Below are 27016 nucleotides of genomic sequence, written 5' to 3'. Positions count from 1 at the left end.
GAAAACAATTAAATACACGGACGCAGTTATTAACTCGGATAATTGATGATCTCATCAGCTGGGTAAAGTTCATCCGTGTCATGGTAATGATTTCAGTCTCCCATCCTCTGATATTTAACGTTTCTGGAGTGGTTTGGTTTTTTTTTTTCACTCTAATGCCTCTCTGGGTTTTGGTCTGATTCTTTCTAGATAAGGTTTTATGAGAGTTTTTTTTTTTTAACCTTGAAAATAAAAGCAAGGTCCTTTTTGAGCGTCGGGCAGTCAGTGGTGATGAACAACCGCAGGCAGAAGCACGCAGATCTGTTGCGCTGGGGAGGGTCAGCTGTGGAGCTGGCTTGGCTGAGGTGGCCTGGCGCTGTGTGCAGGAGAGGGGCCTGGAAGGGCTGTGTGTCAGTGGAGTAATCTGGGCTGCCCAGTGAAAGCCTGCTGGTATTTCCTCTGGCAGCCTGGAGCTGCTCTGAGTTCCAAGAGGGTGTCAGGTATGCTAGAGGCAGGCATTTGAAATATAATAAAACATAAATACAGTGGTGCAATTCAAGTGTTCTAGGGCTCATGTGACAGCGACGAAATGGCACACTGTGTGTTAAGAGGTCCGCTAAGGAAACAGGAACTTCCCCCTGGTTCTGGAATTAAGAATGTTCATAAACTGATGTAGAATAGCATCTCACAGTAACAAAACACCTCTCCCAATCCAGGAAAGGTATCCCAGTGGTGTTTGATGGCTCCTTCTTGTTTGTTCTCTAAATCTGTATCCTTATGTCATCTTCATGGATGGGTCAAAGATTATGTTTTCTTAACCTTTTTGGTTAATCCAGTTGTTTTTCATATACTGAATGAAGTTCTGAATTGTTAAAAACATCAGAAGTGGCCTCCGAGTATTGATCCAGATTTCTGTGCCGTGTGTTCTTGATAAAAGGTCGTTCGACTTTCACATAATTGTCCTGATGTGACTTGAAGGGGGGAAATTTAAGGTTTGTGATGGTGATAAAGCAGATTATGAAGATAACATGCTAGTTACAATACCATCGTAGGCTGTAAGGCTTTACTAAGCGCTCATGAAAATCTTTCTCTCTGTTAAACCGAACAATATTGCCCAGGACTGGGAGAGAGTAAACAATGTCAAGTCTAAGAGAGCAAAATATTTTAAATTTAATTTAACCATTTTCTTATCGCTTTAGAGTAAAATGTGATACCTTAAATCCAACTTTCTGAGAATTTTTTAAGGTGTTTTATCTAATGATGATAATTTGCAATTGACCAGAGGAAGTTTAGGAAGTAAAATTCACAACTATAATTGGTTGACCTTAAAAAAAAAAAGTAATTCCTTCATTATCATCTTATTTGTCAAATCCATTGTCTCAAATGGAAAGATTCCGGAAATAATGTCTTCTTAAGGATAACACAAAAATATATATTGTGGTTTGGGGTTTTAATTTGAGAGTAAGATTAATTTAAACATTTCTGCTTCCCTTGTATATTCTCTTATATAAGATTTCCTCTTATATTTTCATAACTGAGGAGCTTTTGACAACTGTTGACCTCTAAAAATAAGGATATTACCCCTGGAAAGTTGCTGTCTCTTTCTTGTCATTTGTATACATTAATGGTCTATACGGAGTCAAAAATTTAGCATCAGATGAAAAACACTTGGAGAAAAATAGTTACTTTTTATGTGTGATGAAAAATTAAACATTTCCACAGCTCTAATAGCAAATAGGATTTTTGCTGCTCCCGGTCCACTGAAGGAAGAAATTCTTTCTATTGCCGGGATTTTCTAAGATGAGTACGACCTCCTAGGTAATTCACACAGTAGAGAATCAGGAACTACAGTTGAAAGGAAAGGACTTAGGCTACTGATGGCCGACTCTGATTACTGGGTCCTCCCCAGTGCTTGTCACGTGGCTCATAGCTCAATGGGTGTTTGTCAAATGGAGTCTGATTTGGTGCATATCCAAACCCCAAGAGCACTTACATCTTTCCTTTGCCTCAAACTTCTCCTCTGCACCCAACCTTCCCACTGACCAAAGGCTGAATAATAGCTGTTAATTATCCACAAAAAGTCACCTTCTCGAACACCAGATGCAGTCTTGATTGTACGTCAGACCACTTTGCAGAATGGAGGGCGGGGGAAAGTCCAAACCTCCCACTTCACTTTATGTTGTGAAATTAATCAGGTGACAGGTAAAAAGTGTTTTGAAGCCTCTGGCGGAACATACTTCTGTTAATAGCACCTGAAATGCTCTCTCCGTGATGATCATTACCTTGATGACTTTCATCGAGTTTCTCAAAAGCTCATCTGAGATTTCAGTTTCTTCCAGAGGTTTGATCGGACCAAAGTGTTTGGCCATGGGACAAAGTTTTAAGTGTCCTCGGTAGGTGTTTTCTCTCTCAATCAATCTCTTTCTCTCTCTCTCTCTCACACACACACACACACACACACACACATGCACACTATGTAACTTACCAATTCCAAGTTCTTCTATCTCAAATAACGTCATGTACAAAAACTGCCATTTACTTCCCCTTGCCTAAACTTCCTTCTATATAAAACAGGGATTTCATCTGTTATTTTTAAGGACCCGCAGCCTTATATAAACAAAATACAGAACTGCTGCTAGGAGAAGGCCTTCCACTTGTGTGGAGTGACAGAAGAGACCGTCTTAACTGCGTCCTCCTTTACATGTAATTGCCGTTTTCTGCCCAACCACAGCCCATAGGGGTTTCTCTTCCTCCCATCCTCTCTCCAAACATTCTTCCCAACCCCACAGGTCCACTGTCTTCTTTCTTAAGAGCAGAGGATGGCATTGAGTTTTCAGGGAATTAGAACTTTGAGGTTGACATTGGGTGACGGATGGGGCAGACAGCCCTTCTCTGGACGAATTGTGCATCCATCTTAAACCTCCTCTGTGTCCCTGCTACTCCCCTAGTGCCACCTCCCTCCCCTTGGTTACAGGGACATATGGCTTCAGGGTGCATTTCATTCCTGAAAACCCGTTGCCCCTTAATCCTTTCACATAGGGCTTTTTAGCCTTTTTCGTGCCAGTAGATCTCTTTAGCATTCTGCTGAAGCCTGTGCATCACTTCTCAGAATAATATTTTTAATGTATAAATAAAATACATAGAATTATAAAGGAAACCAACTATAGTGAAATATAGTTATCAAGGTATCCCAAACAAAAATTTGTGATGTAGTAGTATAACATGAATTAATTATATAACAAGATAATGTGTTTAAAATATAAGGAAGTAAATTAAATATTTTTTAAAGATACCAGTGTGTAGATTGTTATTGCTTAGCTAGAATAAGAGCGTTGGACTGAACTGTCTGATTCATCTCCTTGTCACCATTGTGAATAGGAAATCCTGGGGAGCAACATCCACATCTAGGTCATCAGTGTGCAAACCTTCAGCTTTACTGTTTGGTGGCCGAATGGGGCCAGCAATGTCACAAGAACATCTGTGGACAGAAAAACTGTATCCTGTATTATCTGGAGTGGATTTGATAACTCCCATAACTGTGGAGTATAAATGGTATTTTGTGCTGTCTACAGCAACTGCAATGTGATATGGAACAGTCTAGTTTCTATTGGTAATAAAGCCACAAGGACAGCTAATACCACTGCATGGGGGAGTGGCAGTTTGTCAACATTCGTAATTGGAAGAAGTGCTAAATTTCAGTTAGAGTGTAGTGAAAATAAAAATGTAATTTTTTTCTCATCCAAGTTCACGGACACCCTGAATTCTCTCCATAGACCCTAGATTAAAAATCCCTGCCTACTACTCACTGTGGCTTTCAAATACTTCCAGTCAAAAATTCTTCTAGACTGAGATGCTGGGCTGTCATGCATGAGATGGCTGGAATTCCTTGATGTGTGGTTGACAAAGCTCCACAAACAAGTTTGGACTGATGTACCAATAAGATTGCCTCTAAGGAAAAATAAAAGAAACTAAAATTCAGACTAGAAAGTGGCTGAGAGACTGAAGATAAGGCAAAACCCGGAATACACGTGTACAGGAGCTTTCATCAATTTGGAAAGTGAAATGAATAAATAAACCAAAAAGAAATTAAATATTAGTGTTTATTTAACAACACCTAATAAGATGAGAAAAACATATGGTGTAAAACACACTGATGTAAAAAAAAGGATTCAATCTATTCACTTAGAGAAACATGACGTAGAAGGGGAAAACTCTAAATGCCTCAACCTACTACGAGACACGTGGGACTACTTTGATAACTAAACGTTTAAGAAAAGGAAGAAGAACTGAACTGCTCATGAAGAAGGCAGGAAAATTCAGATAAGTCTCAATCCAGGTGAGATTCAATGGGCATGAATTCTTCAAGTATCTACATTAGGTTGGATCCCCCTGGGGTATTTTGTTGACTGTTCAGCATCTTCTGTCTTTTGTGAAATAGATTTTTACGTTTCAGCTGACCAGGTCTCCAGTTCACTGGCAAAATGAATGCTTGACATACATGTGCAGTAGGTTGGCTCTCAATTCAATGGGGCAACAAAAATTCTGGCCGACTTCCCATGACAGGCAACCACAAACACTGGCTCCTGTGAACTGTTTTCTGCTCATTGGTTCACAGTGAAAAGCAAGTAAGGGCATATATAATGCCTTTTAACCAAAGTGATGTAGGCCTCAAAATATGCAGGCTCCTCCAGTAAACAAAGACTTGTCTAGATGTATGCGACATTGTATAACATTTTAAATGATCTGAGAGACCACCATTAATGATGCTTCATGAGACACTGTCACATTTCTAGAGGGTAGATGTGATCATGTGTTAAATTAGATATTACTATTTCAATAAAAAGAAGAGAATGTTGATGTCGAGGCCTTCTTTGATGAGAGGAAGCATAATGCAGTGGCTAAGAGAGCTGGCTGTGACGTCAGACTGCCTGGGTTTGAATCCTGGCTCTTGCACTGGATAACGTTGGGCAAGTCAGTCTGTTTCTCACCAATATAAAAAGGATGATGATAGTACCTATGTCATGAAATTGTTTTAAGGATTAAATGACCTACTATGCAAATTGCTTAGAAGACTCCATCAGTTTGGCTCGTTATAACCCCCCTTTCTTTTCCTTAAGCTTTACTTCCATAAGCTTTACTCCCATAGAAGCTTCACCCCATTGGCATGACACAACTATAATTTGCCTAAGCCTTTTGAGCAAATGTAGTTCAACCAGTCCAAAAAAAAGAAAAGAAAAGGTAAAATTTCAATGGCAATTGGAATTTATCTCTGTACCTCTGGAGAAAAACAAAGAAGAATCTAATGGAGGCGACTTTAGTGCGGACCTTGTCGAACTCCGCAGTGAAGTGACTGGAGAAGGACTGTTTCGCACATTGATGAGGGAATCTGTCCTTGCAGATGAGTTTGTCAGGCTGGGTGTACAACATCTGAAAGTCTTCCCAAGCGAGTTGGAACCTGCTTTGAAAATTACTATATAGTCGGAGCCAAACATGGAAAAGAGCAGCAGCACCAGCCGCGGTCTGGGGTTTCAAGCACGTGGCCCAGCTCTGGAATGGGAAAAAGTATGCCAAATGTCAAGGCTGCCACTGAAAGGGATATTTTGCACGCCTCCCTTTCTGGAGTGAAACTTCTGTAACTTTCTTCCTTTAAAATAGTACGTGTGAGCAGGGTGCATATCTGGCCAAAGATCATTATAATTGTAATAACAAGACGTGTCCAAAGTCACAGTCTTGGTAGGAGGGGTGTATTAATTAGTCACAGGTCTGCTTAAGGATCTGAAGCTATATCATACAGCCCAAACTGGATTTAAAAGAACATTCCCCTGGAAGTTCCCTATTTCAGGGAAATTATTAAGATATAAATTGAAGTAAAACTTGTCATTGTTTGTGTTTTTCAATTTCTGACTCTGGTCGCTTACTTTTAATAACCTGGCATTCTTTCTATAGAAATTGAGGTATAATTGATGCTCAGCGTTATACTAGTTTCAGCTGTACAACATGATGCTTCGATATTTGTATATATTGCAAAACGATCACTACAGTAAGTCTGCTTAACGCCCATCACCACACAGTTAAGAGAACCTTTTTCTTATGATGAGAAATTTAACATTTACTCTTTTAGCAACTTTCAAATATGCAATGCAGTGTTATTAACCATGCTGTACATTACATTCCCATGACTTATTTATTTTATAAGTGGAAGTTTGTACCTTGTGACCTCCTTCACCCATTTGGCCCACCCCTGACCCCTGCCTCTAGCAACGACCAATCTGTTCTCTGTACCTATGAGCTTGGTTTTGTTTTGTTTTGTCTTTTTTTAGATGCCACGTATGATGGAGATCGTATGGTATTTGTCTTTCTCTGTCTGACTTATTTCCCTTAGCATAATGCCTTCAAGCTCCAAGCTCCATCCATGTTGTTACAAATGGCAAGATTTCATTCTTTTTTTGGCTGAATAATATTCCTCTGTGTGTGTTGTATCACATTTTCTTCATCCACTCATTCGTCGATGGACACTTAGGTTGTTTCCATGTCTTGGCTATTGTAAATAATGCTGCAGTAACGTGAAGGTACACATATCTTTTTGAGTTAGTGTTTTCATTTTCTTTGGATAAATACCCAGAGGTGGAATTGCTGGGTCATATGGTAGTTCTATTTTCAATATTTTGAGGAACCTCCATAGTGGCTGTACCAGTTTACATTCCCACCAGCAGTGCCCAAGGGTTCCCTTTTCTCCACATCCTCACCAACAATTTGTTATTTCTTGTCTTTTTGATAATAGCTATTCTAGCAGGTGTGAGGTGATATCTCATTGTGGTTTTGATTTGCATTTCCCTGATAACTAGTGATTGTGAGCATCTTTTGAGTACCTCTTGGCCATCTGTATGTTTTCTGTAATCTGTCGTTCTGGAAGAAAGAGGATGTGTGGTCCAGAGGGCATGTGCTGGAGTTGTTTGTGTGTGATGATGATGGGTTTGCATTGATCCTTCTGTGCTCTTCCCCCATTGCTCATGAACAACCACTGATATTTTTGAAGCATTTGCTTGGAATTATTGATGAAGACTTAACCAAAGGCCAAAGTTATCTAACCCCTTAATAATCAAGTTCTGTAGTGACTGTAATACTGTTGCTGCTCTTCTCAGGCACAGCCAAAGACTAGGCATGTAACGTGAATGAAATTTTTTTGTGTAATATGAACTGTATGTGACATCTAGCAATTGGTGGTTATTATCATTTGGATGCATTCTCTATTACAAATAATATAATAACAATAATTATGTTTTCATTTGAGTGCCTACTAAGTACCAGAATCTATGTGGAGAGCTCTAAAGGCGTTTTCCCATTTAATCTTCAAAATAATCCTAAGAGCTGTATTCTCCTATTTTTATTCCCATATAAGTTAGGATATTTTTTTGGTAATATCTTAAAAATCCACTAGTACATATCCGTGGACAAAACTCAGAAACAGATCTAGCCCCATGGCTGAGTGGTTAAGTTCACATGCTCCATTTCGGCGCCCCAGGGTTTCACCGGTTTGGATCCTGGGTGCCGACCTAGCACTGCTCGTCAAGCCATGTTGAGGTGGCGTCCCACACAGCACAACCAGAAGAACCTAAAACTAGAATATGCCACTATGTACTGGGGGGCTTTGGGGAGAAAATAAAATAAAACAACTCAGAAACATCATTAAGTAATCTCAAAAATATTTATTGAGAACTTAGCATATGCAAAACACTGTGCTAGGCACTGAATGACAAACAAGACAGGCACCATCCTTGCCCCCCAGCCCTCGCTATGACACCTGAATTTGAACTCAGGAGGGGACCAGCATGGGTAAAGTGAACTCCATTTTATTAAAGAAGAACTACATAGTGTCTCCTGGACACTGAGGGGTGTCTGAAACTCATCACTGATTTGTTCTTTAAAGTAGTGATTCTCAGGAGGGTGGGGGAAGGCACATCTGTAAGGGACAGTATCAGAAAAAGCGTATGTAGCTTTTAAAAATATACTCTATCAATTTATTGTTTTCATAGTACTGTATCTTACAAATGCTGAAGGTAGAGAAAGAAATCATGGGTGGGAGGGACAGACATGAGTATAAAGATTGAGAAATACCAGTTCAAACTGCTCTTCAGATCCCCGTGGGCCCAACTGCCCTCATGAGCAGTGTAACTTGTAAACACAAATAAATAAATCAGACCATCAGTGGGATGCCCCCAAACAACCAAGGGAGACCATCTCTGCAAAGAAGGGCCAGGCAAGTCAGTGCATCTTCCCTAATGAATTGGCCATTCTCTCCATAGGACAAAGACTCCTTACTTCCAAAGTGCTATGAAGTCATATATTCAATCATTTTTTTAAGATAAGATGCTGACCTTTTTTCGGTTTAAGTGTACGAAAGTCTAAAATATGTCGCTGTGTAAAATAGAGTGCTCTTGACTGATTCAGAAATCAAAATGAACTAAAATTGGAAGTTGTTCTTTAAATATCTCAATTTATAGATGAGATCAGTCTCAAACTTCAATATACATGAGCTCTTGAACTGAAATAGATTGTCCTAAGTCTTTTGTGATTCTGCAGAATTTCTTATGGAACCAAACTCAAAGTCAAGAAACCTGTTCTTCTCATCATAACTTTAAGAGAGAGATTCCTATTTTGCATTTTTAAAAGAAAAGAAAAATAGTGATAAGTGAGTTGTGTTAAAAATATGGCATAATTATAATATCGTTAAATGTTTACCCCTCACCAAAGTTATGTCACACTCTGAGCAGAAAAATACTTGAGATAATAGCATTTTAGGATTAAGTATACAATTATAGTGAAACAATTCTACAGCTCCACATACAAAACGATCTCAAAAAATTCTGCTCCATTTCAGATCAATGACATCCTAGATCGTTTTCAATTGTTTGAAAATTAATTATCATTTACCCAATGTAGAGGTTAAATCAATGAGAAAATTACCAAAGAAGATATGAGTTTGTGTTAATATTGCTTTGATCAATTTTCACGTTTTTAATTAAAGCATAGTTTGAATATTGACAACATGTTCACGTACCATGGCCTCCTTTTCTCTTAAAGGTAATTTCACTAGTATATTCCAAAGAATGTGGTTAATTATGGCTTCTTACTGTTACCAGGTAGAGAGGCTGAAGGATGAAAGAAAGCCGGAAAATTTTTAAGGTTGAACGTTTCATTTTCAAATAAGGGACCTAGAAACAGAGAAAGTGTGGAACACGGTTCAGACGCTGTACAGTCAAGAGGGCAGACAGAACATCCACTGAAGGAAAGACTAACAAAGCGGGTTTTACACTGGATGGGCATAATCTTTTATTAACTACGAATTAGCTCATAATGATTGTGCTCTGACTATGTGAAAGACACGATGCTAGGGGGTAGAAAAGATACAGAAATAAATTAAAAGCTGTCTCTGGACTTTGATAGTCTAGAGTCTATTTGGCAGGAAAAAGTAACTTACAGAGGAAACCAGATTCCAAGTTACGATTTGACAGGTACCATAAAGTACTTGCTGAGCCAATCAATATCTGTTCCTCCCTTACTCTGTCCCAGCCTTCTGTTTCCCTCCTTTTCTCCCTCCCTCCCTCCTTTCCTCCTTTTCTTCCTCCCTCCCTGCCTGTCTTCCTCCCGCTCCCTCTCTCCTCTGTGCGGCATGAATTTCCACTGGTCCAAGCGCATTATAACAAAAGGATAGCCACACTAGTTCATCATTACTAGTTTTTCTGTACTTTGTCAGAGTCACGCTCACTTGTACCCCAATGAACACTATTTGTAAATGAAAATTTCCTTGACACAGTTAACTTTTAAAGTCATAATGATCACTTTCCCACTCTCACTCACGGAAATGAAAACATTTGAATCATTGCAGAAAAGAGCCTCCTTGCTTCTATGAGGATGTGACAGTAGTGGGGTGTGTGTGTGTGTGTGTGTGCACACTAGGAGAGTGGTGCAAACGTTAATACAGGTATTTCAGATTGAATTTTTTTTTCACAGTAGCGTTGGTGTGTTCAGCCAATAACTTATGTGGATGTTCCTTAACATTTGAAGAAATTCTCACACTAGTAACTGGACGAACTTGCCTGCTTGCACCTTCCACTGGATAAAAATATAAATATAAAATACTCCACTGTCATTTTCTCCAGTATACCCTGGGAAGCAGGAAGCTTTGCCTTTTTCGAGACACTCATTGACCCACACCTTGCATTTGGTATAACTCAAATATGTTCCAGATCAAAAATTTCATAAGGTCTTGCGAGTGGCAGGCAGGAAGTAGAGAGTGAGAAGAAGGCCACGTTTATGATTTGCCAAGATATTGACCCTGACTTCTCATTATTTGACAGTAAAAATATCTTCGTGTTGAATTCAGTGCCATGATGGAGGAGTGTCAATTCTGATCCTCTATAGCAAGAATCTCCAGTCAGTAAATTATTTCAGTTAAGAACTGAAGCAGTCTTAATAAAAACAAATTAACAACTTCAAGACAATGAAAATCACCAAGGCATAGCGGAAAAACATGGCATATTATTGCTTAGTGCAATCTTGCTTGGTGACCTCTGTGATCCTGACACTACGTATCACCTTTCTCTCTTCTTTCTCTGTCTCTTTAGGGGATTTATTATTAGCGTGAGCACATCTAGGCAATTGCACACGCAGACACACACATGCACACGCCTCAGGAAGCCATGACTTCAGGGAAACTTTCTTCATAAAAGGTTGAGGATTCCTGATTGACAGGATGCTGCTGTAAAAATCACAAGGTAGCATCTGGTTGTTGACAGCTTGGCATGGGGGGGAGGGTAAAGCACATTTAATGATGTCTAGACTTTGTTTTATCTGGTAGATTTTTTGCGACATATTTAGCTTTTTGCAGACAACTCTCAAATGACTGACTCAGCATTCGGTGTGGTTCAGTTTATCATGATCCATCATCTCTAATCTGGTTTTGAATAGCAGGATGTTGTAGGTCCAGATTGAAGTGTGACCTCTGCATGTTTTCCATTCATGCTTGATTACTATATCCTAGAGGTCTAGACAGTGTTATTGGTTTCTCACCAACATAAACATCTGGCAAAAAAAAAAAAGAACTAAACCAGATGAGTAAGAACATTCCTAATCCACCTTTGCAATATGCTATATTTAAAATAAAACTTTTAAAAGTGAAGCCCATCTCAGGTTGAAAAGGATGCCATCCAGTGTATTGTTTTTCATCTCCAATAAGACAGCCTTTAGACTATAATTTTTCACTGATGAAAACAAGTTTGAACATGTAATTTCAAACTGCAGTAGAAACATCTTTCCTTTGTGCTATTACAAGAAGCTAGAATTTCGTTTAGTGAATTCCACCCAAATGAAATGAGCACGCATGTGTTGACGCATGGGTAGCTCATGGATGGACAAATGAGATGACAAACCAATGGAGGTGGGGAAGGGAGGTGATGGGACAAAACCCATTGCAATGTGGGATGAGTACCATATTAGGTCTTCTCAAGTTTTATTTCACACGGGTTGATTTTCATAGTCTAAGTTATTCATCGTATTGGAACTATGCAGAGGGCTTATTTAAGAGCCAGAACCCAGGAGAATAGGGGGCAACCAGGAGCACCTTGGAGAATGTGACAGGACAACCCGATGTGTTTGCCTTACTCACGTCTTTTGTATGCAGATGGCACATATAGCAATATGGTGAGAATAACGCTGGATATGTTATACTTAGGATATTGTAAATTTATGAAATGTACATTCAGTAACTAATTCCAGTTTATGTACAACAATCATGCAAAATATTAAGCTTCTTTCTGTCTTCCTTTTTTTTTTTTTTTTTGCTAGGGCAAGAAAGAAAGATAGAGAAAGGTTTCTTTCAGTCCTTCAGTGATCATTTGTATAAGTTGATGACATAGAACCCAAACTGTGTTTCCAACCAAAGCTCTTAGGCACAGCATGATCATTGCACAACTGAAGATAAACATGGAGGGTAAACTGTAGAAAAATTATTTCAAAGCGGTGCCTGAAAATCTATCGTAAACGCCCTTTGCACCGTTTAAGACAATGACAACAGTCTGTGACCTGCCACTCTGCACATACCCCAAGGATTAGCAGCACATTAGAGCCAAGTGTCAATAGGCTGGGAAAGGGGGAAAAAAAAAATTTAATTTTTAAAAAAAAGGAAAAAAGAAAGCATAGTCTGGGAAGGGCATTAACAGGGAGTGGAGGGTAAACCACCACCTGCTGACACTGCCCTCTTGGAGACTAGAGCAAATGAGTCCAAACCGCGCACCCACCTTCTCAGCCACCACCACACACATTCTGAGTTCCCATTCTTTGGAGGCCGGTTCACAGAAAATGTTTTTATTTCTGTGACCCTGAGCATGACTCCCACTTTGCTGCATAAAGTGTTCCCCGAGTGAACCTTGGTGGCCTTCCGTCTTCGTTAATCCCCACCCCCAACCCACACATACCCAACTCTCGAACTTCTGTGGCTGTTCACTCCTTTTTTCACCCATTTTGTATGTAAAGGGAGTTACTGAGTTGAACGAGCTGAGGATGCATAATTGTCCTGTGTGTGCATGCTTTCTTTTCTTTCTTCCATATTTTTCTCCCTCTTCAAACTTAAAATATTTTAACTGATTAGCAAAACACGATTACTTGAGCTCTCCACTTGATGCTACATAAAAGTGCATGTTTTTGAATCACGTAACTTACGTCATGTCTCTGTTTTTAAATGGAGTCTAGGAAAATGGCAACTTTTATGACCATAGCAAAAAGCTGACCCGTACCTTGTACCGATTGAGTTCTAAGGGTCAGAAGCCAAGTGCTTTTAATAAGTTTTTAAGAGTAGGTAACCCTTGCTCACTTTGAAGACTGAAGCGTGTACTAATTGCTTTTGTAAAATGAAGGTGATGTTGCTATAGCTAATGGTCCATGCGGTCGCACCCTCGGGCATTTGATTCCACTGTCCTGTGTGGCCTAAGTTGCTGTTTTCATAACATACTCATTGTTTTTTGATTCGATGCACTTCGGGTAACATTTGAAATTGGTACCTTTGCCCTCCAAAACTCTTTTATCCTAAAATATCTTTAGATGCATTCTCAATTAACTAATAGCAAGACTCTCTCTGTTAAACAAGAAACCCATGTATCAACCACTAACTTAAGTAAAATAACATTAAAATTACTGTTTAAAAATTTAAAAATTTAAATGACTATGTGCTTCTCCGGGATCACATTCCCTCCCACCTCCTCCTCCCCAACTCTCCTGAAATTCTCCAGTCCTGAACTTGGGGTTTAATCATTCCCATGCTGGTTTTATATTCTTATTACATATTTAAGGAAGCTAAAACAATATTAATTATTGTTTTTCACACTTAAAAGTTTTAAGTGGTACCATACTGCAAATATTCTTCTGTAACTCACTTTGCACAAAACTATATTTTTGAAATGTATTCATGTTGAAACAAAAAGATCATTTATGCTTACTGCTGTTATATAAATGTGCCATAATTTACTGATTTATCCTCCTGTTGAGAGGCACTGAGGTTGTTTCCAATAACAAGCACTTGCTATTAGGAATACTATTGTCCATACCTCCATGTGCATATGTGTAGAAATTTCTTTGTGATAGAGTAAGTCATCTAAGGATGGAATTTCATAGTCTAAGATATGCACATCTTATATGGCTAAATTGTTCGACATGCGTTACGCACTTATCAATGATATATAAGAATACATTATAGAAAAGAGAATTTTTCAAATGCTGTAAAAGTCAGGATATTTACTTTAAAAAACATAAAAATGCAAATGGTATGGATATTAACTCAGTCAAATTTATATGTATAAATATATGTACATAGATACATATAAATGTATATGCATGTGTATATACAGTATTCATATATGTGTATATTTGTATGCATATATAAATTTGTATATGTATATCTCATGTATAGATGTATCATGAAGAGTATTTAAATTATTTCTTTTAAAGATTGGCACCTGAGCTAACATCTGTTGCCAATCTTTTTTTTTCTTCTTCTTCTTCTCCCCAAAGCCCCCCAGGACATAGTTGTATATTCCACTTGTAGGTCCTACTGGCTCTGCTATGTGGGACGCCGCCTCAGCATGGCCTCATGAGCGGTGCCATGTCCATGCCCAGGATCCAAACCTGGGCCACTGAAGCAGAGCGTGGGAACTTAACCGCTGGGCCACGGGGCTGGCCCCCAAGTATCTAAATTATTAATAGAATTAAGCAAAGACTAGATGAGTAAGGTTTGGAATGAAGGTTGTAAATAATAAGTAATAGTTCTGTCATTTTAGTGTGGTTTTCTTATATAGGTCAAGCTAAAATGTAGACAAGTATCTGTTTAAAGCTGATAGTAAACATCAAGTTCATTTACGCCTTTTCTGGGCCTGTGTTTGGGTACAAATGCAGCTGAAGCAGGTGATGACGATAGAAAATGGAAGGAAAGTCTGTGAATTACAGGAAGCAAAAAGAACGTCCTTCAGAGATAACATCCTCACAATAACCTATGTGAAGAAATGCTTCCAAGAACTCCTAACAGAACACTTCCTCTCCACCCAAAAAAAATTCCCTGAAGGCTCCCACGAGGACCAAGCGTCCCTGGAACCAAGTGTGAACACCTGGCATAGGGGACCGACTATTTGAATGTCATTGAAAAGTAACCCTTTCCCCGAACAGTGGATAATTATTTCCAAGGGGAGGAAGAATTAATTTGCAAAAAAAAGGCGTAGATTATATTTTTTCATTCTACTCTTATTAAATGAGTAAGTAACAATACTTTATTTTTTAAGTATCTTTTCTAAGCAAAGCAGTGTGTTTTAGAATCATATGCATGTTAAAAACCAGCGCCTCTACTTCAGCATTTTCTCAGAGATACTTACCTAGTGATGGTTGTTCACCTTTGAACTTTGACCTATGGGGTAAGGATTGGTGACTTCTGGGCTTGCATTCCTCCATCCACCTAGCAGTCTTTCTTCTTATCATGTTGATCAGTTGGGAGCAGTGCACTACCTTGTGTTGTGAAGACCTCAGATGTCACCTTAAAAATGGGGGCGTAATCAGCTCCTCATGGTTGCCTGGCAACACTGGTGCATTAACAGTTTTCTCAGTTAAATGATCTATTTTCGTTTTACTAAGTTGACTGCAAGTCATTTCTTTAGCGCATAAAGTCCAGGACACAAGCTATACTTTGTAAAGTGTGGTGATTTTCTTCATAAGCACATGATTGTCAATTTTCCTCATGATTTTAATGCCTTTTACCATTTCTCATGGAATGTTTTCCCCTCAAGCAATTCTTTAAATTCTTTCTCTTCTCTTCAGAATATAACCCCTATCTCTTCTTTGAAGTTTCCTAATTTCGGTTAGAACTTCTCTCTAATAACCATCACTTTTTTTATTATTATTTTTTGTGAGGAAGATTACCCTTGATCTGTTGCCAATCTTCTTCTTTTTCCTTGAGGAAGATTGTCGTTGAGCTAACATCTGTGTCGGTCTTCCTCTATTTTATATGGGGTGCCGCCACAGCATGGCTTGACGAGTGGTGCTAGGTCTATGCCCAGGATCCGAACCTGCCAACCCAGGGCTGCCGAAGTGGAACGCTCGAACCCAACCACTACCCCACCAGGCCAGCCCCTCTAATAACCATCATTTCTATGCTTAATTTGCCTATTCATTCACAATCACCATCAAAATTATTATTTTTTTGCACACATGCCCTAATTGACACTTAGAACTAACATTCTCTCCCACAAAAACAGTAGCGCCCATACCCTAGAAAGAGGGGTCAGGAAGAAAAATGTAGCAAGGATTTTTAGCCTTTTTTTTTGGTTAAGACTCAGAAAGAATGTAAGATTGAAGTTTTTCTTCAACTTCCTGATATCTAATTTTAGCTCAACACCTAACCTTCAGTGCTAGCCTCTGCAAAGAGCTTTTCTTGCATTATTTAATGCTTGCATAACCCTATGATTTCAATTCTGTTCTTACCCTTGTTTTACGAACGAGGAAACACATCCAGAGAGGTGAGCTAACTTGCCAAAGATCACTTAACGTGTCCAGAATTGAGCTTCTTCACTTTCCCACAAAATTCGTCCTTGTCATCTCAGTTCATGGCAGTCGTCTTTGACTCTTCTCTTCTTTCACCCCCTACATTCCTTCCATCAGACAATCACATCAGCCATACCTGTGAAATGCATCGAGAATCCAACCACTGTCCCCACCCTCACTGCTACCACCCTGGACCACGCCGCTATCTTCTCGGACTTGTATCCTTACCATCACTACTTAACTGGCCTCCCTACTTTCACCCTTGCCCCTCTCCTGTAATTTATTCCAAACATGGCAACCAGAGTGATATTTTTAAATATCCTGTCCATGGCTCCTCACCTCAAAACCCTCCAATATCTTGCCCTCACACTTAGAATAAAATCCCATCTATGGTCAAGACGTCCTTACCTGAACCGGGCCTGCCTACCTCTCCTACTTCGCCTCCTTCTGTTCTCCCCCTAGTTTACTCCATGCCATGCACTTTGGTCTCTTCGCTGTTCCTTGGCAATTGCTGTTCCCTCATCTTGAAAAACTCTTTTTCCTGAGTAGTCACATGGCTTTCTCTCTCACTTCCTTCAGGTCTCTGCTAAAATGTTGCCTCTACTGAGAGGCCATTCTGGCTCACTCTATTAAAATCACATTCTCCTATCAACCGATTGCAATCAGTTTATCCCAGAATGTTATGTATGTTTATTATCTCTCTCTCTTTCTAGAATCTTAAGTTCTTCTTTAAGGCAAGGAACTTAGTATTGTATATCTAGTTATTCTCAGTGCTTAGAACAGTGCCTGATGCAAACATTTGCAGAAAGATTTAATCAGCAAACAGTTGTATCAATCAAAATGCACACACACATACTGCCAAATGCAGAACTGCATAAATGAATATTGTATCTTAGAATATACAACTATGTTTGTATAGGACCAAGTAAAATAAAAAAGAGGTATCAGGAAGTTGAGGCAAAATGTCTACCTCACATTCTTTCTGAGTCCATCAAAACACTCGGAAGCTATTTGAGTCAGTATCCCCTCCCTAGTATCTCTCATATGTTTTTTTTTTTCATAAATTATTTCCAGATTATATTCTTGCTTCAATGTTCCTAATTCCTAAAGCTAATTCTTATGATAGTTATACTTGTATCTATCCAGCATCAGAGCCTCCTTTATCTATCTAGCTAGCTAGCTATCTACCTCTCCATCTATCTAGCTATCTTTATCTGTCCTATCCTCACCTTTTAACTCTAATCCTGTCTCTCCAACCATCTACTGGACATGTCCACTAAATAAATGTTGGATGTCTTGCAACGTCAGATTAAAATCAACCATTCCAAGGTTAATCTCATTATCTCCTTGTCTATTCTTTAGAATCTGTTCCTCTTCTACGGGTTGCCTCACTTCCCCTTTATCTCTTATACCAAGTCAATCACCAAATTCCGTCAGTTCTACCTTCTGTCTGTCTCTGTGTCTGCCCTTCCTTTGGAGTCCCGCATCCACCACCACAGCACAGACTGCCATTATGCTTCAATAATAATTCGAAGTCTTCTAAGCTTGTCCCTATGTTTCCAGCATCTGCCACTTCAATGCGTCACGAATGCCACTGTCATCTTCATTTTGTCACTATTTTTGCATAAAATCCTTCAACGTCGTGCAATTTCCAGGCACCTAAAATCAAAACACCTCTACCGGCTTGTAAAGATCCTCCGTTATCTGCCTACACTGATGTTAGTCATACTGTCTCCCTGTGCTTCTGCTAAAGCACTGTGTTCGTTCCTCCTCTGTAGTTTGCTCCTGGTCTCAACAAATGTAGCATGAACCCCTTCGTCCAAGTCCTTTCCACTTTTCAATTCTCTTGCTTTTATAATGTTTAGAACAATGTCAACCTTTACTGATGTCCATTTTATCTGAAGTCTTGTAACACTTCCCAATTTTTAAAATGTCCATAATTAATTATGTTTCTTTTTATTTATTTCATCTCTTTGCTACCGTTTCATATTTTAGTCTTTCCACCCAATTAGATAGGAATCTACTAGAACAGAAAAAACATCTTGCATATAGCGCTGGTATGCACCCACGTTGCATACCAGTACTTTTTTTTTCAGACAATTTACACACACACACCAGTGCAAATAAGTCAACATTCCCATCGCTTACTCAGAAGAAACAAGTTTACGTGTCCATTCAAATAGGGCAAATAGGAAAGAAAGGAAGGAAATATGATGGGTTTGGAGAAGTTGTGAAATTTTCAAAGATTGTACTATCTGTATATTTTAAATAATAATGATAATAACAAAGCACTGATTTGCCACACCCCACAGCCAGGGGTGGATTTACAATGAAGCTAATGAAGCGTCAGGGTCCCTCACTTGCGCACATCTCTCTGAGGTCCTAAGGGAACCCTACCACTGTGTTCACATTTTTTTGTAAAATCTGTAAAATTGAGATATTTTAAGTGCACTCAATCTGGATCCTGATGGTTCATTAAAACTCACAGCAGTGAATTGTCTAAGGGCATTTTGCATTCATAGTTTCTCATGTTGGATGGTATTGGGGTGGCCAAACCTTTTGTAGTCATAATTTCTCCTACCAAGTACCACTGGAGCGACTGAGTGGGCATTTTGTAATTATAATTTCTGATCTTTTTATTTTCTCGTTTCCTTGGTTGCGAAATGAAATTGAGTGTTCTAAAGGCTAGTCCTAGAATGTCTCCTGCTCGTATGAGAAGTGACAAAACCCTGGACAGACAGGAAATGAAATATTGTAAGTGATAGAAACTAATTTTCATTGAAGACCTACCATATTCCAGGAGTTTACAAAGGCCATCGATCTCTTTGAGCGCTGCCACAACCATTTACAGCAGATATCATGTTCCCCATTGACAAATAAGAAAACTCAAGCTCAGAATGTTAAGTAACTTGTCAAAAGTCACGTAACTAGGAAGAGTTTAAATTTGGATGTGAGCTTAATGCTCCTGAATACAGAGTCCCGGATGTCCCCAAACCTTATTATAGGACTGAAGCAAAACTTAGGAAGTAAATATTATAAATAAATGGGGACATAGATGGGTAACCATTTTTAGAAACTAACAAATATCTAAGTCCTCTCCTAGCTACATATTTTTTCCACTTGTTGTAAACAAAAATTAAAAATGTAATTTTTTTTCCTGTACTCCTCTATTCTCTTGATGTATTACTTTGAGAGAGTCAGAGTAAAGTGGCAGTTTCCTTTGTGAAGTCAGGGATTTATCATTTGTCAGTCCCTTCAGGAAAATGTGAAGGCAGGCGAGTTGAAGGATCTGAAGAGCTTGGAGTGTGACACTCTGGCTATTTATCTTCAGGTACCGGAATGTTGTGTTTCTATCAGCCTTGAACTTGTGATTTGCTGGGTGATTCAAGTTAAGATAGTAGCGGCTCTAAAACGGTATGAGTGAATTGAAATTGGCTGCGTTCAAGTAATTCCTTTCTTGTGGTTCCCTGCCTTAACAACCTTGGAGAAATCTGTTGTCAGGACTTACGTATATTTTATTTCAAGTTGACTTTTGATTATTTCCCTCTTGTATTTTCTTAGACATTTTTGTAGCTAGAAAACAGCTTTGTCATTGCTTTGGCAAAATGCATACAGAACTTGCTACTCACTAAACACATTATGAGAGGGAGAAAGAGAGATTGCTTTTAAGTTCCCATGCATTCAAGCACAGACAGCTGGTTAGGATTAAGAGAACATTCTACCTTCAGCATACAGCTTTCCCACAGCTTCTATTCCTCTCTTTTTTTTTTTCCCTGTAGCTGACATAAACAAAGTCAGCATCATATCCTGTATTCAGTTAACATTTTTGATATAATCGGGATATTCCACTAAATAATTTTTAATGCTAAATACAGCAAACATTTCATTATTCAGGAATCTGCATTTTAACCAGAGCATACATTCACACAATGACTAAAACATGTAAAGTAGATTATGTCACACAAGATCGTCCCTACCAATAGCTAGGGTGCTGTTATTCACTTGCTCACTGGGCAAGTCAGACTTCCTGGGTGTTTTTGTTGTGTTTTGTTTTTTTAAAGTGAGCAGATGTGGTCCTGGGAACGGCATGACAAAATCAGACGGAAAATTGTCATCAGAGAACTTGGTTTTGTGATATAAGTCATGACTGCCGTGGACAACCGTTTTGTGACATCTGGATTGCAGTGTTACAGAAGTTTAGGGTGGACCTTTGTCCCTGATCCTGTCTTCCAATACAAATAAGACAGTGCACAGATCGCAAATAACAAAGAGGGTCAGAGACCACCACATGTGTTTAAAGAATATCCTTCATTCTGTACCCCGAACAATATATCACTGGTAGTCACTATTCCAAGTCACCTATGGCCGTCTCCAGAGACCCTGCCCTTGTCCCTTGACTAGTTAAACTATTTTAGAAATCTGTAACAAGAAGAGCCAATGGTATTGTAATGATCTAGTCTAAGTAAGGCCTTGTTGGAGTTCTTAGGAATCTTGAAAGCTTGAGTTATATAGTAATAAATACATGTGATCATTTATAAACCTCCTTCCGAACTTTGTTTTCCATCCATTCAACCAAAAATCATGAGTCAAGAGGTTTGATTTGCATTCCCTACCCTGAGAGTAAAGCAGCTCTGTGAGACATGAGCAAGTCAATAGCCTATGTAATCCTCACCTTCTTCTTCGGTAGAGATGGGGTTAAATTACATTATCTCTAAATGTCCTTGCAACCCAGATATGATACGTGCCTGAGTATTTGTTGCTAACCATGCTGTGTTGTAGTGAAAAGGTATAGGGCATGGGCCCTACTCTGGAGACAGGTACGTTAAACATTCAACAACAGAGAGGGCAATATTCTTTCGTTCAACAAATATTAATTGAGTGCTTCCTGGAGGTTAGGAACTCAGCCATGAGCTGCAAAGACGACTGCGGATGACGTTAATGCCCAGTACTGTGGGCATCACAAGGAAGCGGTCCCTGGAGTTGTCTGGAAAGTGATCACGAGAGAGGTTGCAGATGTGGCTGGGTTAATAAATTCAGGCAAAAGTAGGCAAGATGCGAGGAGAGGAGGGAGCATCGTGAATCCTGGCGAAGGGCACAGAGTCAGTGAAAACAGTGGCCAGGCCAGTTAGGGAAACCAGGAGTAAACTCACTTGGCTAAAGTGGAAGGCTGTGGTCTCAACCCCTAACTTTGTTCATTTACTCTGTCCTCTTTCATTCATTCATAGCTTCGGGAACTCTGTGCCGAGTGCTTATCCAGTCACTGTATATTGTGATACAAAGATGGACAGGACACATCTCTGCTTTTAGGATAATTAATAATGTCATTTATTGAGATTTTATAAAGCAGATACAGCTGTAGGCTTTTCACACATTTATCACTGATTTCACAAAAATGCGATAAGGTAGGTATTGCTTTCTTCATTTCATAGTAGACCAATTGACACTGCAAAATTTTAAACTCATGCCCGGAGGCTGCAACTGTTCCAGGATCATACAGTCAGCGAGGGAGTCAGGGTTTAAGTGTAGATCATCTGTCTCCAGGCTCTGCGTCCTTGATCATCACTATGCTGCCTTCTATGTATTTGCTAAATGAACTCTAAGCATTTTGTTAAATGCTAAGTGATTTTAAGTCATGTCACAACCCTAGCAGATGAAATCACGAAAAGGAATATTTACCGTATTCAGAACTTCCACCTGTGAGTAAGCCAGAAATCTATATCCTTTTCCCTACTCCCGGAGATCATGTGTTTTTTAACTCTAGTTCAGTCTTTCTCTGATCAGTATTTGTTCCCATGATATTTGACAGCTGGGGATGTGGGTGGATCAGGAGACAGCTAATGAAATTTTGTTCCATTTTATTTTAATCATAATCCTAAAGACAGGCTTCGGTAGCATAGCCTCATTACCTTTTCGACTGTGAAATCGGTACAAGTGTCAGTTAAACACTAATTCAATATAATGATCAAAAGTGGAAAGATGGGGGCCAGCCTGGTGGCCAAGTGGTTAAGTTCACGTGGTCTGCTTTGGTGGCCTGGAGTTTGCCAGTTCGGATCCTAGGCGCAGACCTACCCACTGGTCATCCTGCCATGCTGTGGCGGCATCCCACATAGAAGAACCAGAATAACCTACAGCTAGGATATACGACTCTGTACTAGGGCTTTGGGAAGGAAAAAAAAGAAGAAGATTCGCATTGGATGTTAGCTCAGGGCCAATCTTCCTCACCAAAAAAAAAAAGTGGAAAGAAATTTAAGATATAGTTTATTATCAGTTTTATTTTCCATCTGCATTCTGATAAGTCTTCTCTTGTTCTTCAGCTACCTAACAAATGTGGAGGGAGATACATAACACATAGAAGTCTGGACGCTCATCCCAGCTGGCTGCAACTTGGAAAGCCAGTCTGCCCTTGAACAGGAAAGAAGAGTGGCTAACTTATGGCCACATGTCTGTCAAGACTCAGGCCTAGTTACTGGTCATTTTTACATTCACAGTTTCCCTTCTTGCTATTCTTTCCAAGTGCTTCTGATTTTTTTCTTTCTCTCTTTTTTTTTCTTGGTGGGAGTGGGGTTTCCAAGTAGGTGACCACAACATTCCAAGGAGATGAATACACCTAGAAAGCTGCTGTATTTGTGTAATCCCAAAGCTGGTCTCCTAAATATTTAGTAGACTACTTATATCCCGAAGCTGTTATGTTTTCAAGGATTTTTGCAAAAAGGATTTTGCAAATTAAAGGAAAGACCACATTCACCCAAACTTTAGATGGTTACTATAGTTAACATCTGGGCTGTGTCCTGACGTCAGGGTTGCGATGATCAAGTCCAGATGTTATAATTTAGCAATGTTTTGTTACTCCTAAGCATTTGCTGCCTTTGTTTTTTTGTTGGTTTTTTTTTTTTTTCAGACTTTAACTTCTTAATAGATGAAGGTATTGGAGAAGAGGGGAAAATGAAATTAGCATATGGCACGGACCCAGGGTAATTCCTCCTCTTTCTAAGCACGCTTTCAGGCCATCACAGGATGTTGCAGCCTGTGGGAAGGCAGCCTTCAGGGCCTGCCTAGATGCGCTATTTCTATTCGGTTGCCATTTTCAGTTAAAACAGCTTACAGGATTTACTGTCTTTTCAGGTTTAATATCATGTAGTGAGGAAGCAGGAAAAGGAGTAAAATCAGCAATAAATATTCCCAAATTTCCATAGTTGTTTTCTTTTCATCTGATTTTAGTTTTACATACATCTATACATATATAAACACCACACACACACACACACACACACACAATATTTCTTGTTCCAGAGGAGAACCATCACTCACACAGGAGCAGCCACATTGGAGCAGCTCCATGTTGCAAAGAGCCTCCAAGAACAGTTTGAAAAAGGCCTTGTTACTCTCTGACATCCACGCCAAGAAGTTAAGAAAATCCCCAAAAACAATTTCTTCCTTTACAATCCATTTTAGCTCCATACGCATTAATTTAGATAAAATATTTGCATGGCTATTCATATTGTTAACGGGTTTCACCTCTTATGCTAGTAAATTCCATAAGCGTTCCAAACACTTGATTACTCGGTGTTCATAGCTCAGCTTCAGTTTTACCTGGAACTATTCTTACAACTTTCTGAGAGTTCCCCCAAGTTCTTACTGCAAAGTTTGGGGAGTAGATCAGATGATAGCATCCCATCTCCCTCAGTCCTTTCGATGACTCTGTGTAAGCCTTTTATAGCTTCATCATGATGTACCTTAAGATGCAATTGGTGGTCTAACACAGGTGGTCTATACCTGAGTGAGATCACCTTTCTGGATTCAGTTCTTGATCAGACTTACCATTTTTTATGAATAAGTCCTGAGCCGCAATCAAAGTGTGGCTATAGGTCCAGATACTACTCTTAACTCTCTTTCTTGTGTCATTGCTGTTGGGTCAGAGACCTTCACAGGACAGTTGTAATGGGACCATTCCTTGGAGCATCACATAAAATGTTTGCCCACGTTCCACATGATGACCTTTCGAATATTTGAAAGCAGGCGAGAAAGATATCCTCTTATCTCCAGGATCCATCTCCTTAATTATTTGAGCATTTTCTTGCTGGGAAGGGTTTCAAGGTCTTTAAAACACTCTCTTCTAGATGCTTTCTAGTTTAATAGCCCTGTTTAGTAAACAACATACTCTGAATCAGCTCTGAACAAGGTAGGATATGGTAGGATTCCTTCCTCCCTTGTTCTAGGTCATATGACAACATTAACATAATCTGTAATTTCAATATATTTATTCTTGGTCTTTTTATCACCTTCACCATATTGATGGTTCATATTAAGCTTATGATCACCTGTAAGCAAGAGATATTTTTTTTTAAAGATTGGCTCCTGAGCTAACGTCTGTTGCCAATCTTCTTTTTTTTTATCTTCTTCTTCTCCCCAAAGCCCCCCAGGACGTAGTTGTATATTCTAGTTGTGAGTGCCTCTGGTTGTGCTATGTGGAATGCCACCTCGTCGTGGCCTGATGAGCGGTGCCAAGTCCTCGCCCAGGATCCGAACCAGCGAAACCCTGGCCCACCGATGCTGGAGCATGTGAACTTAACCACTCAGCCATGGGTCCGGCCCTGCAAGAGATCTTTTTACCATGAACTTGAACTAGAATCCTCAGGTCTTTCTCTTGTGCAGCAGAGGTTTGCTTTTTTTTAAAGCCTAAATATAGGGTTGGCATATGTCCTGGTTATATCTAATCTTGTTCATTTTACATACACCTCCCCTTACCCATCATTTCAGCCTCTTGAGATAATTCTGTGTCTTTATCTCTCCATATATTAGCTCTTTATTTCAGCTTTGCGACACCCAGAGACTTATAAGCATGTTACTTGGAACTTTTAATCAAGGACTTTTGATTTAATTTAATCAAAGTGTTGCTTAGGATGAGATCAGTGACAAAATAGAGCTCTCTATCTAGGTCCATATTCCTTCAATTATCAATACTCTTGAAAGTCAGTTGCTCAGCCAAAATATAACTCGGTCCAGTTGTTCCAGCACCCATCCAGTCTAAAGGAACATCACCGTAACTTTGTAAAATGCTTTGCTGGTATCAGGAAGCATGTCATTTCCTGAATCTACTAGTATAACTTTATAAAATGAAATCCTGTGTTATTAAGAATTGCTTTTTCATCTAATTCTTATGTTTCAATATTTTTAACCCAATTATGTTATCTCTAATAATTATTATATACCTTTATTTGTATAATGCTTTGCACATTAAAAAAAAAATTTCTGAGACTGGACTGGTTGCATAGTGGTTAAGTTCCCTCACTCTGTTTCGACGGCCCAGGGTTCACGGATTGGGATCCCAGGCTCAGACCTACATACGACTCATCAAACCATGCTATGGTGGCATCCCACATATAAATAGAGGAAGATTGGCACAGATGTTAACTCAGGGACAATCTTTCTCAAGCAAAAAGAAGAAGATTAGCAACAGATATTAGCTCAGGACCAATCTTCCTCACCAAAAAAAACCCAAAAAAACAAAAAACACCTTCAACATAAATCACCCCCATGGAATCCTTTCAGACAGATTAAGGAAACACATGTGATTATCTTCATTTTAAAAATGAGGAAACTTAAGCTCAGAGAGGTGGCTAGAATCCAGATCTTATTATTTTAAGCGCAGTTTTCTTTCTATGACACCACAGATAAGAGGGTTCAATCACCTTCTGTTTACATGGTTAGCTGCTCAATGAATATTTTTGAATAGATGGATAAATTTGTTCAAAAAGTCTTGGATCCAAGAACTTTGCCTCAAAGCACTTTCCCATTTAAAAAAGATGGCAAATTTCTGCCAGAACAAAGATTAGATACTATAATACCAATAAGTACGGCAATAAGAACTAAACTGGTAAATAAATAAAGTGAGTAATTTTTTTAGAGGCTGTATTGTGTGTAAATGTGGTATTTACAATGTTTAGAACTATGTTTCCCAAATTCTGGCCTAGGGATTGGTGCCAATAGAGGATGAAATTTCTTAACGACCTGCAGCAAAATAAGAAAATAAGGGCAATTGTTATGGACTGAGCTGTGGCCCCCCAAAATTTATATGCTGAGCCCTAACCCCCAACATGACTGTATTTGGAGATAGGGCCTATGAGGAGGCTCTTTTAAGGTTAAATGAGGTCATAAGGTTGGGGTCCTAATCCAAGGGGACTCCTGTTCTTATAAGACGAGCAAGAGACAGCAGGAGAGTATATCCACAGAGGAAAGGCCACGGGAGGCCACAGGCGGAAGGTGGCTGTGGGCATTCCAGGAAGACAGCCCTCCCCAGACACCAGCCCTGCCAGCACCCCGATCTTAGACTTCCAGCCTCCAGAACTGTGAGAAAATAAATTCCTGTTGTTTAAGCCCCGCTGTGTGTGGTATTCTGTTAAGGTAGCCTGAGCAGACTCACAGCAAGTACTGAATTTGTTATAGTAATAAATGTATTCAATTGAAAGCCCTATCCTTTATTCTGCGCTTCTTACTTTTGTGTTGTTTTTAAAATATCCCCTTTCTTATGAAATTATGGTGATAATAGAACTTGGTTTCAGGTGTTGGGGATTAATGGATTTACTTAAGATAATAAAAATTAGCAATCCAATCCTGTGCCCACATCGTTTGGAAGTTTTCCTAGTCTATGACATCCCTAAGTGTAGGAGTCATTGGAGGAGAATATTTGAGTGAAGAAATTATGTTCTGTAGGCCAGTCGACTTCAACCAGGAGAATCTGTGATCTGCGAAGAACTATCTGACATCTTTGCAGAAGCCTAGTGAAGCAGATGGGAACAGTATTGTTCTGGCAGGGCAATATGTTGGGTCAAAATGATCAAATTACGTTAAAGCAATAAAGAGGCAATATGAATGGAGCAGAGTCATTGGGTAGACCTTTATAAGGAAACATTTATTCAACAGACACTCGTTGATCCTACCCACGTGCCAGGTATTGTGTCAGGCA

At 39.3% G+C, this 27016-nt stretch overlaps 1 protein-coding gene across 5 annotated transcripts in view; it reads left to right on the top strand.

Annotated features, from left to right (window-relative positions):
* Positions 1-27016, top strand: part of DLC1 (DLC1 Rho GTPase activating protein) — a 479654-nt gene that overhangs the window by 315041 nt on the left and 137597 nt on the right. The gene's annotated exons all lie outside the window — the stretch shown is intronic.

Source organism: Equus przewalskii, chromosome 28, assembly GCF_037783145.1.
Source record: "Equus przewalskii isolate Varuska chromosome 28, EquPr2, whole genome shotgun sequence".
Taxonomy (NCBI): Eukaryota; Metazoa; Chordata; class Mammalia; order Perissodactyla; family Equidae; genus Equus; species Equus przewalskii.
This window is presented reverse-complemented; position numbering and strand designations above follow the sequence as displayed.